This window comes from Peromyscus californicus, unplaced genomic scaffold, assembly GCF_007827085.1.
Source record: "Peromyscus californicus insignis strain IS unplaced genomic scaffold, ASM782708v3 Scaffold_5__1_contigs__length_169319896, whole genome shotgun sequence".
Taxonomy (NCBI): domain Eukaryota; kingdom Metazoa; phylum Chordata; class Mammalia; order Rodentia; family Cricetidae; genus Peromyscus; species Peromyscus californicus.
In genome coordinates, this window is record NW_026294573.1 from 29,443,270 (window position 1) to 29,456,665 (window position 13,396).

The 13,396-nt window shown below is 50.7% G+C and overlaps 1 long non-coding RNA gene across 1 annotated transcript; it reads right to left on the bottom strand.

Moving 5' to 3' along the window:
* Window positions 1-2,528: 2,528 nt before the first annotated feature.
* LOC128097614 (uncharacterized) lies at window positions 2,529-12,588 on the bottom strand. The gene is made up of 5 exons (XR_008213913.1): window positions 11,556-12,588; window positions 10,883-10,935; window positions 9,351-9,452; window positions 8,699-8,821; window positions 2,529-3,704 (listed from the first exon to the last, which is right to left on the bottom strand). It is a non-coding gene; the product is annotated as an uncharacterized LOC128097614 (long non-coding RNA).
* Window positions 12,589-13,396: the final 808 nt, after the last annotated feature.

Genomic DNA, 13,396 nt, shown 5'->3' on the forward strand with positions numbered 1-13,396 from the left:
TGGTGCACCCTTAGCTGTGTGTGCACATGATGTGTGTGTGTGTGTGTGCTCGTGTGTGATATATGTGCATGTGATGTATGTGTGTACCTGTGTGTGTGCATGTGTGTGTGCATGTGTGATATGTGTGCATGTAATGTATGTGTGTACCTGTGTGTGTGTGTGATATGTGCATGTGATGCATGTGTGTACCTGTGTGTGTGTGCATGTGTGATATGTGTGCATGTGATGTATGTGTGTACCTGTGTGTGTTTATGTGTGTGTGTGTGATATATGTGCATGTGATGTATGTGTGTACCTGTGTGTGTTTATGTGTGTGTGTGCATGTGTGATATGTGTGCATGTGATGTATGTGTGTACCTGTGTGTGTGTGTATGTGTGTATGTGTGTGTGTGTGTGTACTTACATGTTTACACAGTTGGAAGACAAAGGTCAACTTAGGGTCTTCCTCTGTGACACTTCATCTAGCTTTTTGAGACAGGGTCTCTCACTGAGCCTGGCACTCACCCCACTGACTAGACCAGCTGGCCAGTGAACTCTGGGCATCTGCCCATCTCTGCCCCTGCAGCCCTAGGGTTATGAATGCATGCCACCACATCCTGTTTTCACACAGGCACTTATGGTCTTCGGGTCCTCGGGTCTTCAGGCTTTTTCTACAGGCACTTTACTGACAGGGCCACCTCCCCAGTCCACTCTCAGCTAACTTAACTACCACTGCCACTGTGACCCCACTGTTACCATGCCCCATCACCTCCACTGCCCCTGTGACCCGTGAGTACTTCCCACAAGGCTGTGTCCCTGCTAGAACCTCAGGAAAGCTGGTTCCCCCACTGTGTCCCCTTAAACAGAAGCTCTGCAGGGCACCTGTCCTTTCCTGACTTCCCCCGCCCTCTTGTGAGAAATGGACTCCACCGTCCCTGTCAGGCTCACTGGGTTGTTAATGCTCAGAGCAGAATTCTCTGAGGCCTCTCTCTGGTCCTCAAATGGACTCAACATAAGAAAGAAGAAAATAGAATTTCATGCGTTTGCTCCCATCCTCCTGTGACTGTCTCTTTTGTAGAACAAACGTTGTCTCTGGCAGATGTTCCTTCACTCTCCCCTCCCACCAGCCCACTCAGTTTCTCATGCCCACGCCCTTCTCCTATTTTCTGGACTGTTTACTATGTCGAGCATCTTATTTATAGGAGCAGCCGCCCCAGAAATGCGAGGCCAGGCATTTAAAGCAGCTCTTCCTAGGACAGAGTTTGTAAAAATCTAGACTCAGCAGGGCTGTTGCCTCAGTCTCGTGTTTTTATGACTTTACAAGATGAAGGACAGGCCCGCGTGGGGACTCGTCGGGGAGATGGTGGGGAGGAAGGATGAAGGATGGATGAGCACAGTCAGGACTCTCACCAAACATACACTCCAACCCGACCTCTTTCTCCAGGGCAAGGCAGCAGTTTAACTTCGTGCTCTGCCTCGCCAGCTGCATCTCAACAAGTCAGTCAACCTTCCTGAACCTCAGTTTCTTCATCTGTAACCCAAGATTCCTGGTTCACCTCCCGGGATTCATTTTATTTATAGACAGGGTCTCATGTAGCCCAGGCTGGCTTCAGTCTCACTATGTAACCAGAGATAACCTTGAATTCTAGATCCTCCTGCCTCCACCTGCCAAGTGGTAGGATTACAGATTGGTACCATCACAACTGGTTTTGTGCTGGGGACCGGGGCTTCACCTGTGTTAGGTGAGCACTCTACTACTGAGCCATATTATCCGGTCTTCTAATAGGATTCTTGGGAGCTTTAGGCAGATTTAACACTGCAACACGACAGCTAACCTGGTAAGGTGGCTCATCAACAATTGTTCTTCGTGTGTTCCTCTTCCAAGAGAAAACTTGCCGAGCCCGAGATCAACTTCATTTGTCTGTCGGTATGTATATATGTTGTTTGTGACTGGGTCTTGCTCAGTAGCCCGAGCTAGCCTTAAACTCCTGGTCCTCCTGCCTCAGGCTCCTGAATGCTGGGGTTATAGGAATGCACCACCCTATTTGGCTTTATTAGGATATTTTTCTAATTAAAAAAAAAATCCTTCATTGTCTCTCATTTCCCCTGTGAGTGTTTCTTTTCCAGTACAAAGTATATTTCAGGAGCTGCTTTCCAGCGGCTCCCTCCCACCTTTCCTGCTCAGTCAGCTTTATCGGAATTTGAAGTTTTCTTAATGTGCTCACTAATCTGTAAAGTGGTGGCCAGACCCAGTTTACAGATGTAGAAATTGTGCTTTCATCCTTTCGGAGAGCAGAAGAATCATATCGGTGGGAAAGAGTGGCCACGGCAGATAAAAATCTTGCTGCACAAATAGCACCAAGCTTATGCATATATTACATTACGTTGCTGGCAACACAATTTGTTTTTACCTACCAAACAGCAATTTTATATAGTTCGACCTAACTATAGCACGAATGATAACCGTAGTGTGTGTGTATATACTCTACACAGTTAAACCAGTCCTAAGGGTCTTGGGACTGGATAAATCCTCACAGACACTCTGCAGGGTAAGTACTGGAATAAATTCATTTCGTAACTAGAAAAAGCTTTGGCACAGAAAGGTTAGTTAGATACTTTGCCTAAGATCACACAGCTAGGGAGAGTTAGCGACGGGATTTGAATCCAGTGATTGTAGCTCCAGAGGCTATGACGTCAGCTACACATTTTGCTGCCTCTCCAGTGAACAACTGAGAGATCTCCTGAGGTGGCTCCATGGTGTGTCTTATGATGACCAGAGAGGAGATATGTACCAGGATGACCCTAAGAGTCAAGATTGCCTATCATTTAAAGATCTATCCAGTCCTGAGCCCACCCCTTCTAGGTAGATTGACAGCACTCCCACCAGGAACACAGAGCAGGCAACCCGCCTGCTCTCTCTCCTGAACATTTCATTTTCCTGTCCTCTGTGGCATGACTCTCATAAAACTATTCATTTCTTAATTCTGATGGCAGAAAGGAATTTAATCAAGTTGCTTGAATATGACGCCAGCCTCCCGCTAAGCCAGCTGCCTCCCGAGGGTCGTTGGGGGAGACAACGCCCTGTTAATATTTAGCTCCAACAGCAAACATTATGGCTTTCAATTTAGAAGATTATGCTTCTGGTTAGTTATGTACCACATGTGCGCGCGCGCGCTCGCCGGGCGCCCCATCTCATCAGCGCAGGAGCATTTTGCCAGGGTGATAAAAAATGCCATTTTCTCCGCGAGCCCTTTCCACTCAGTGATCCTGAGAGGTAACATCGGGATCAAAACCATGTTCTGAAAAATAATTGATCTATTCAGCGGGCTCGCAGGCCTGCATTCCAACTGCCCCAAAGAGCTATTTCCAGGGCGGGGCTGGGCTGAGGCCCCGACCCCAGCGGGGTGTGCTGTCCGTGGTGCTGAAGTCAGGGGCGCTGAAGGGCGCTGTCTGCGGTGCTGTTGCTGGAGGCACCGGCCCCAGGCTCCTCCCTGTCGGCTGTCCTGAAGCTACAGCGGCCAGGGGTTGGGGAGCTGGGCCTATTTCTGGGTCTTAGATCCTTGCAGGTCTTCTCTCAAGGACTCCCTACCTCTTCTTAGCTCTCAGTCAGATTTTCCAAGCGCCTCCTCTCATGCTTGCTTCGTCCCAGAAAGCTCATCACGACTGCCCAACTCAAGATTTCTTCTCCTTTTTCTCTTCTTGGTCTCTTCCTCAAGTGGACGGGCCTGAAAAGACGAGATTTCAGAAATGAAGACCTTCCTCTTCCCCAATATTTCTCTCTCTCCCTCTTCCTCACTCCCTCCAGCCCCCTTCTCTCCTGGTCCCCTTCCCACCTCTTTCTCCCTCCCCTCCCCTCCTGCCTCTCCCTTTCCCCAGCATCATCCACTTCCCACCAGCCCCTGCCCCCTACCCACTCTGCATCCCTTGCCTGACTTCTTTGCCTGGCTTCTCCTTCCTCATCCCCTCTTCTGTTGTTCCCTCCCTCTTTCCTTCCCCTACTCGCCTCTAACCTCCATAGAGGGCTCTGTCTCTCCCTTCCTGTCTCTCTCATTCTTTCCTTCCCCCTTCCTCTCTCTCTCTCTCTCTCTCTCTCTCTCTCTCTCTCTCTCTCTCTCTCTCTCTCTCTCTCTCTCTCTCTCCAGGAGTAGGCCAGGGGTAGACATGGGATTTCTTCCTTTATTGCTGTCCACCTTATTTTTTTGAGGCAGGGTCTCTCCTCACTGGACTCACCATTGACTAGACTAGCTGGCCAGTGAACCTGGGGAATCTTCCTGTTTCTACTTCCCATCACTGGAATCACATAACACACACACACACACACACACACACACACACACACACACACACACACACACACAGCACCTGGCTTCTACATGGGTTCAAGAGATCCAAACTTGAGTTTCTGTGCTTGCACAGTAAGCTGTCTTCAAGCCACCTTCCTTCCTCTCTCCCTCTCCTCTTTTGCCTTAATCTTCTCTCTTCATCGCGCCTTCCCATCCTCTCCTGCTATCTCCCCCGGACTATCCTCCCACGGTCTCCATCTCTCTAACGTACCCCTGCCTACCTCAGCTCTTCCTCTCCTTCCTCCCTTCCATCTGTCTCCAAGCTCCCCTCGTCTTTTCCCTCTTTCCTCTCCCACTACTTTTTCCCTCCTTTCTAATCCCTTCCCTCCTCTAACTAGCTCCCTCCTTCTCTCCCTGTTTTTTCTCCCTTCCTCTTTGCTTTCCAGTTTCCTCGTTCCTCCATCCTCCGCCATCATCCCCTTTTTTGACATTTTAAAAATAAAATTACCTCTGTTTCCTGCCCCCCCATCCAGCCATTCCTTGCTGGCCCCTGCTTTCTGCTTTCTGTTCCCCCCCCCCTCTCTCTCTCGCTCTCTCTCTCTCTCTCTCTCTCTCTCTCTCTCTCTCTCTCTCTCTCTCTCTCTCTCGCTCTCTCTCTCTCTCTCTCGCTCTCGCTCTCTCTCTCGCTCTCGCTCTCTCTCTCTCTCTCTCTCTCTCACTCTCTCTCGCTCTCTCACTCTCTCTCGCTCTCTCACTCTCCCTGCTTTCTTCCTCCTTCCTTCCAGCTGCCTCCCTCTTCCCTCCTCTCTCTGCACACAGCTCTCCTCTCCAGGAGCCCCCAGCTGCCTGGTGAATTCATTTCAGCAGCTATTAGGGATCAGCACCTGCCCTGATACTTGGTGGGGAAGATGAGTTTGAGATAAGATGGGCCTTTTCAATCTCAGCACATCTGTAATTGCATTACCATTAAATTGCACCATTTTCCAAAGGTGAGAGCCCAGGGCCCTTGTGCTGAGAGTTTTCTGTGACTCTAGTGCCAAACCCTGCATGCTGTGGCAGCCTCGGGCAGAGGGGAGAAGAGGAATAGCTTGATTTGGCCACCATAATAATCCCCCTTATCTTCAGGGCCTCTTGTTTTCCATTTTATTTCAAAGGTAAAAGGACCCCTGGGAATCATTATCCTCAAACCCCTCATCTCAGATAAGGAATCTGGAAACTCAGAGAAAGGAAGGAAGGGAGTTACCCAAGGCCACACAGGCACAAGCTAAGGAGCCTGAAGATATGCTTCAGTCTGTAGCCTTCCTAGAAGTTAAGACCATGACAGACAGAAGAGGAACAAAACCAGAATGTGGTGTTTCCAGATTCCCAGAGTGGTGTCCTTAATGCACCACCCAAGAGTCTGCCACACCTGGAAGATGGGAAACATCACGACTTCTTTGGTTCATAAGCTTTTGCCAGGGACATGGGAACAGGTTTCAGCCCTGAGGACAGAGACACAGCTTGCAAGAGCTGGATCAGAACTGAGTGAGTGAGTGCTCTGGACAGATGGGATGGGTAGACCAGATGAGGACTGTTTCCAGCCAGGTCCTGGTGGAGCAGCTAGGAAACCTGTGGAGGACAGCAGCATACCACTGAGGGAGTGAGACAGGGGCCTGTGTGGGAACTTCAGGCCAGACTCCAGCCAGCTCCAGCCAGCTCCAGCCAGCTCCAGCCAGCTCCAGCCAGCCAGAGACAGGTTCAGAGAGGAGGTGGGCATGATGAAGGCTGGAAAAATGGAGGCCTGACTGTGCTGGAGCCTGGAGGCAGAGGAGGTAAGGTATAGGTGCCAGATGGTGGGATTTCAGAGGGAGAAGCATGGACATCAGAGAAAACCTCAGACTGGAATTCAGGAGATGAGCAGATGAGGGCTGGAGATAAGACTCAGTTGGTAAAGTGTTGGCCTAGGATACAGAAAAACCTGGGTTATCCCCAGTCTCACATAAACCAGGTGTGGTAGCACACACCTGTAATCCCAGCACTTAGAAAGAAGAGGCAGGAGGATCAGAAGTTCTAGGTCATCCTTAACTACATAGTAACTTCAAAGCCAATCCAGGCTACGTGAGACATCCTGCTGAAGAAGTGGGGGAGGGGGGGGGAGGGCTAGAGAGGATCATCATTGTTCTACAGCACTGAGTAGAAATCAGAAATCCAAGAGGCCAGAAATAGTGTCACAGGTCCAGAGTCTGTCCCTGATCCTCTGTTTTGCTTTCTTGGTACCTAGTTCCTGCTTCAAGAGAAGAATGCAGGGTCAAACATAGCCGGGCTGGTCCAGCACTGGGGGGACCATTCCTAGTGCCCAGGGATGGCAGGCAGATGAGGAAGTGTGGTTTTGAGGCCAGAGCAGAGGGAGGGAGACTGTGGCACTGGAGTCTCTGAGGGGTCTAAGAGACCAGTGATACCCACCCCCAGCCTCCGGTCCAACAACAGCAGGAACCCAAACAGACAGGCTAAGCAGATGTTGAGTCCTCTCATGTCTGTGAGGCCGGCAAGTAAACAAACAACTGCCAATGGGACTCAGCATCCCAGGGTCAGCTTGCTGCAGTGGCTACACCTGCTTTGAAGCCCAGCCTGATGCTGGGAGCATGTGTGGTACCCAGGGATGAGATAGGAGGGTTTAATGATGTGAAATAGCTCAGTGTGTAATCTGGGTGCACTACAAGGGCTGCTGAGAGCCTCTAAAAGCTTCCAGGGCCGGCCCACCTCCGAGGCTGGCCCATTATGTTGTTTGTGATCAGTGCCCGCTGGCCTCAGCTCCAGCTATCCATCTTGCTGCCTTCCCCAACTCCAGGGGCCCACGTGGCACCCCCACCCTCAGTCAGTGGGTGCAAGTCCCAATGCCCCCACGATTCTTATATAAATCAATTAGGATAAATGAACTGAGCCATGTGTGAGGCCCTGCTCGGTTGCATTCCTTCTGAACCATTCATTCTCCCAAGAAAATTAATTACAGGTGCCCCATGCTAATGCTCTTTTAATGGAATCTGATATTTACATTTAAGAGGAACAGGTGTCAGTGATTGGGAGTTAGATGTCTATTATAAACATTCCAAAGCAGAGATGATGAGAGCAGACAACCTCAGGACAGACCTGTTGAGACAGAAGTCAGCAATGATGCAGAACCTTGCCCAGAGTCCAGCTGGAACCTAATGAATGTGTCCATTGAAGTAACTTTTCAATCTACTTAAATGGGCCTTCAAAGGTTACTGGAAGCAAAGGAGAAAAATGGAGAGAGAGGCTGGCTCGCCTTAAGTATGAGGACCGTGAATAGAAAGGGCTTGTTTGACTCATAATCATATTCCTAGAGGAATAGCATCCCGAGCAAAGGAGGGCTGGTCTTCTTGTCCTAGACAGCCCAGTTCAGTGGAGAAGTCATATTTCTCGAGTGATGTTGACCAGCTGAGGGATGCAAAGTGCACGGTGACAAGATTGAAGAGAAGCTGGAAAACTGAGCCTCACGAGGAGGAAATGTAAGGGCTGGGGCAACCGAGGAGGCAGAGCTGAGCAGTATTCTTTCTCTGAAGCAAGGGCTCACGGCCCTCAACACTTCTTAGAATTACCTGGAGAACTTTACCTCCCGATGCCCCTCTGAAATTCTGATTCTGTCAATCCAGAGTGGAGCAGGCATCAGTATTCTCTAGAAACTTTAGGGTGGTAGGGTACCAAATTGGAGAGCCAGGCTTGAGAGCATGCCACCGAGAGGAAGGGGTCTGCTCCCATTGTGTAACTATGGAGAACAGGACGCATCTGAGAACAGCTTTTATCCTTGTATGTCGCAGCCTGCTGGTGGTGGTGGTCCATCAGTGGTAATGGGTTAGGCTGGAAGGATGGCTTGGGCCAGGGGCCCAGCCCTCTGTGGGGACCTTAGTACAAGAGGCCCAGAGACACCAAGAGGTAGGGCAGCCAATGAGACTCATCAGAGTAGAAAGAGTTTGCAAGCAGCTTTACTTGTTTGCTGAAGCTTTGTAAAAAGAACCCAGAGGAATCCCCTACAGTCCCAGGGCCCTCCCTGTAGGAGAGAAAGCAGCCAGGGTTTCCAGGACAGAAACCACTTGGGGCTGCAGCCTGAGGCAGCCCCTCCTGAGCACATCAAGGCCAGGTGCCAGGCGCCTGAGAGAGCAAGGTCCCAGCACAGGAAGGAAGCACTGGAAGGGCCACCTACAAGGAAGAGTTTTGAGGAACCTTGCCAAGAGGGACGCACCCTGAGGAACAGGGCCAAGAGCCAGGGTCCTTCTCTGGATGGGTTTCTGTTCTGGAATATCAGAATCAGAACCAAAAGCCCCTCTGACTGGGACTGCATGGGGGGTCCTTGGGGGAGAATGAAGCAAGACAACCCTGAAGCCTGCTGCATTTGTTACTTTCTATTACTGTGATAAGACACTATGCCCAAGAAAACTTACTTTTTAAAAAAAGTTTATTTGGAGTTTGCAGTTTCAGAGGATCAAAGTCCATGGCAGCAGAACCAAGATAACAGATGGCAGGCATCTGGAGCAGCAGCTGAGCGCTCACATCTTGAGCCACACCTGGGAGGCAGAGAGCACATGGAGAATGGCATGAGTCTTTTGAAACCTCAAAGCCTGCCCCCAGTAACACACCTCCTCCAATGCAACCACACCTCCTAATCCTTCCCAAACAATTCCACCAACTGGAGACCAAGTATTCAAACATATGTGCCTGTGGGGGCCGTTCTCATTTAAACCCCCAATACCTGTTGAGGCCAGGCCCCGTGCAGTGGCTTCTGAGTCTCTTCAGAAGAACTCACTCATTGGCACACAACCTCTAAGTAGTCACACCGTGTCTACTTCCTGTTAACATTTCTAAGCTTCAACCAAGTCCTATTCAAATATTTCAGCCCCTGTCCACCAGGGCCACAGTCTCCCCCCTGTTTGGCCCTGAATGGCAAACCATGAGTGAGGTGCCCTTGAGTCACAAAGAAGTTTGAAGCTAATTTGACATAGGAAAGGTAAAGGGAGTGGATGCTGCTTGTTTCTACTGCAGTCAGAACATTCCACACGCATAGACCATTTTAGAGCTGACAGGGATGCACGTTACCTCACACAGTTCTGTGGCAGAGATGGTTAGTCTCCCTTTGTGGGTGAGACATCTGAAGCTCAGAATGGTTAGGTCATTTCCCCAAAGATGCACAGCTAGTAACTGGAACGAGATGTGGCCAGGCTACACTTACAAGCCACTTAGAATTAGTTAAGGCATCAAGTATTCATCTAGAATCCCCTAAGCTCTCCTCTTCCAAGCCTCCCTCTCTCTCTCTCTCTCTCTCTCTCTCTCTCTCTCTCTCTCTCTCTCTCTCTCTTTCTCTTTCTCCTTCCCTCCCTCCCTCTCTCTCTTTCTCTGAACCCCATTAATGCCTTATTTCCTTCCCAGTATGTCTCCTCCCAGACTTGAGTACTCATGGACTGTACTCATGTTCTAGGATGGAGACTCAGGCACCCATGTTCAGTGCCTAACAGAGTGCCTGGAACATCAGTGAGTGTCCTGAGCTGAAGAATTGCCTGGGCAGTGCAGTGTGGGTTATTCCTGGAGACACAGCTGACTCCCTCAACTTCTCCAGTGCAAAGCTTTAGACCACAAATGCGAGGCTGGTTGCAATTCTTCCTGCCATCTCTCCTGCGGTGGAGTTAACAGCTGGCTGAGCCACAATATATCAATTGTACACACTCCCAGGGCATTTTCATATTTCCATCTCCTTATGTATTTCTAGTTGACCAAACTCTTGCAAATTACCATTAAGCACAATCCCATCACCTGGCTCACTGGGCAGGAAGGCAGCAGCCTGGGTTTAACTCCTGAAGGGCCATGGAGGGTAGAGGCTGGGTGCTAGCCGGAAAGAGAAGGACCCCGGGGGAAGGGTCAAGCACTGCCTCGGTCCATAAACGTTGGTCCCCATTTTTCATGGCAGTTCATGTTTAGCCACCTGCTTCCCAACTGCTGTATCTCATCAGCTCCCTCTCTCCTGGAATCTTGGGTCATTTCTGTCACCTTCCACTCAAAGCAATGACTCCAGAACCCTCCCTAGATACAGCCTCATGCCTAGCAGCAGAAGCAGGAAGGGGAGAAGAGACTCGGGTAAAGTGGACTTTAATTTAAAGATACTGCCAATCTGGAGGAGAAGGATGTTAAAGCTCTTTAGGGCTGATCCAAGGGCTCGTTCAGTGGACCCCAGTACCTGCATTCAGAGAGTGCCCCTCACAGGGACTGAAAGCTGTGTCTCTAATGAGTGGATGAAGGAGTAAATGAGCTACAAAGATTGTGTGCAGTCTCTCACATCCCGGTTCCACAATTTTTGTGACCTTGGACCAGAGCCCTAGCTACCCTGAATCATAATCTCCTCATCTTTCACGTGAGCCATGCACTCTGTGTAGGAAGGTATCACGTGACTCCTTCCCCCAATTTTTCTGGAGGGAGAGAAACCTTGTAGCTGGCAGGAACAAGCTGAAACTGTCAAAAGTACATAAAAGAGCTGCGTCAATCCTGAAACACCAGTCATCACAGCTCTGTTTATTTGCTACAGAGGTAAACTTCTCAATTTTTCTTCCCAGATAATACATATATACATACGTACATACCCTTCGTTGTCATTTCTAAGAAATCTGTAAGCTTCAAAACGCTGTAGACCTGTCTAGGGTGAAAGAAAAAAGGTGATGTTCAGTGGGGTTCAAGGGAGTGGGAGGTGGTGGACTAGATTTGGCATCTGACTCTCCCAGGGGTGTTGAGCCAACAGGTAGACCTGGAGAGAAGCCTTCGTTTCTATGATGTCTTGGTCCAGCCTGGCTGTATCACAAGAACATCAGTGTACTGAGCAGGTACTAGGCACCAGCTCCAGGCTAAGCCCTCATGCAATTTTTAGCAGCTTCCTAAAAAACCAATAGCACTGTATTCTGGTTGCCAGGGGTCCTCATGTCCTTCGGTCCTCTCCTGGACCCTCTGAGGGACTCGGCATGATGGCTTGTGTCTGATAAGGAGAAGAGGGCAGTTCCATGACTAGATTAAGAGACAACAATGTCTGTCCTACTTGCATGTGTACATGTGAGAGTCTCTCTCTCTCTCTCTCTCTCTCTCTCTCTCTCTCTCTCTCTCTCTCTCCCTCCCTCCCTCCTTCTCCCCCCTCCCCCTCCCCTCCCTCACCCCCACCTTGCTGACTCTTCCCGCTCTTGTTCTGATAAAGCTAGCTGCAGCATCCACATCATACCAGAAACTGAGGGAAGTCCTGGCCAGACGCAGCAGGGACCTGAGACCCACCTCACAGCCTTTGAGAAACTGAGTCCTGTGGACTCTTCTCCCGTGTGGCCTTCTACTGAGGCAGCAGCTGGGTGAGAGTCCAGCAGGGGCTTGCCTGAGTTGGGCCCGAACCCCAGCCCCCAGGAATTAAGGTGACCACTGTGTGTGATTTTCAGCTGCTGAGCGTTGAGGAGTTCCTTCTGCAGGGTTAGGTAACCAGTCCGATCATTACTCACAGTTTGCAGGTGAGGGAACCAAAGAAATCACCGTGCTTGCCTGTGCCGCACAATGAGCAGTTAAGGGGCCCAGAGTGGAAGTGAAACTTATGTAACCTGTCCAAGCCCTCCTCCTTAAACACTAAGTACCCTGACTCGCTTCTGGGGCGAATAGTGAAGAAGCTATGGGGGAGGGGTGCTTCAAGGCTCCGCCCTCTGCCTCACACTCCTCACTGCTCCCGCTCTAGGCTGGGGCTTTGTTGGATTCTGAGGCTTCAGTTGCTCTTAGCAAGAGCCAGTAAGATCCAGGGATTCTAGTGGCATCTAGACCGCTATGGACGGATTCATGGCCGCCTTTCTTGCCTGGAAAAGGTGGTACCTACAAGAAACAATGAAAACGCGACAAGGAGGAAGGTAGAGAGGGAAGGCCGCGTCCTTCGTGAAGAAGTCAGACTCCCCTGGCCCCTGCTCCCTTCCAAGCCCTCGCTCACTAGTGCTCCACCTAACCACCCACTCCTGTCCCCCTCGGGGCTTCTTAAGGTTTCTAGAGCCGTCGTGGCCCCTCTGCCACTCCAGCCACACCACTTAGCTGAATCTCTGAGCAGAGCGGAACTGCCCTAGCCCTGCTCCAGCTCCTTTCCCAAACTTGCCATTCTCCATGTGGGAGGAGCAGCGTATCCTGGCTCACTCCTCCTGTGACAGTCCTCCCTGCCTCAGTCCTCAGGCAGTCCCCCAGGAAGTTCTTCCCAAGATCTGCCTTCCCGAGAGCTCTCCCAGGCACCTCTGCTTAGGCATCCCCAGCCAGTCGGCTCAGCAGACAGCGCAAGCAGCTGGAAACAATATCGACTCCCTCTCACCTTGTGAAAAAGTCCCCGGATCTGAGTCACTCATCAGTTAAGTCCTGCACTGCACCCCCAGATGTTATCTGTGGGTAGGGGGAGACCACACAGCCCCACTTCCCTGGCTCTCTTCCTCAGTCCCAGCCCTTTCTGTATCCTGGAGCTTCGGGGTCCCAGACAGCTTCCCCTGGGTCAGAGGAGCACGTGTCCCATAGAGGGCGCTGATAACTGCTATATCTACTTGGAACACCCAGAAGTTGGGACTGGGCGGGTGCGGGGTTAAGAGCTACCTCCAGTAAGCTTCATGGTGTTCTGAGCAGCAGGCATACGGCCCATTTCTTTCAATTCTTTCTTCCAAGAACTGGCTGAGGGGGGTGGCTCCGACACAACCCCATTGCCTTCCGGATTGCTCAGCCACTGTGTCGGCACCTGCCCCATCTCAGGAAACACTTCTAGGACTCCCACACTCCTGTGCCCTAACTAGAAACTAGATTCTGTCCTCACATGGACCCAGAAGGAACAGGAGCCCCAGGCAGCAGGCTCTGGGCCCCAGTGGCAAAGCCCTTCCAGGAAGACAGTAGTATCCACACGGAGCTGCGATGGTATGGAACCAGGGAACAGAATGAGGCCTCAGGACCTCATCCACCCTTCCCACCTTCTACCCAGCTGCTTCCAACAGGTCTCTATTTCCACTTCCTAGTGCTGCATCCTCCCTCACAGGCTCTGAATTCTACAGGCAGAGGAACATGAATATTTTAAGGCCCCATGGCCTGAGTCACCACAGTTTGGTGGCTACTAATGTTCTGCA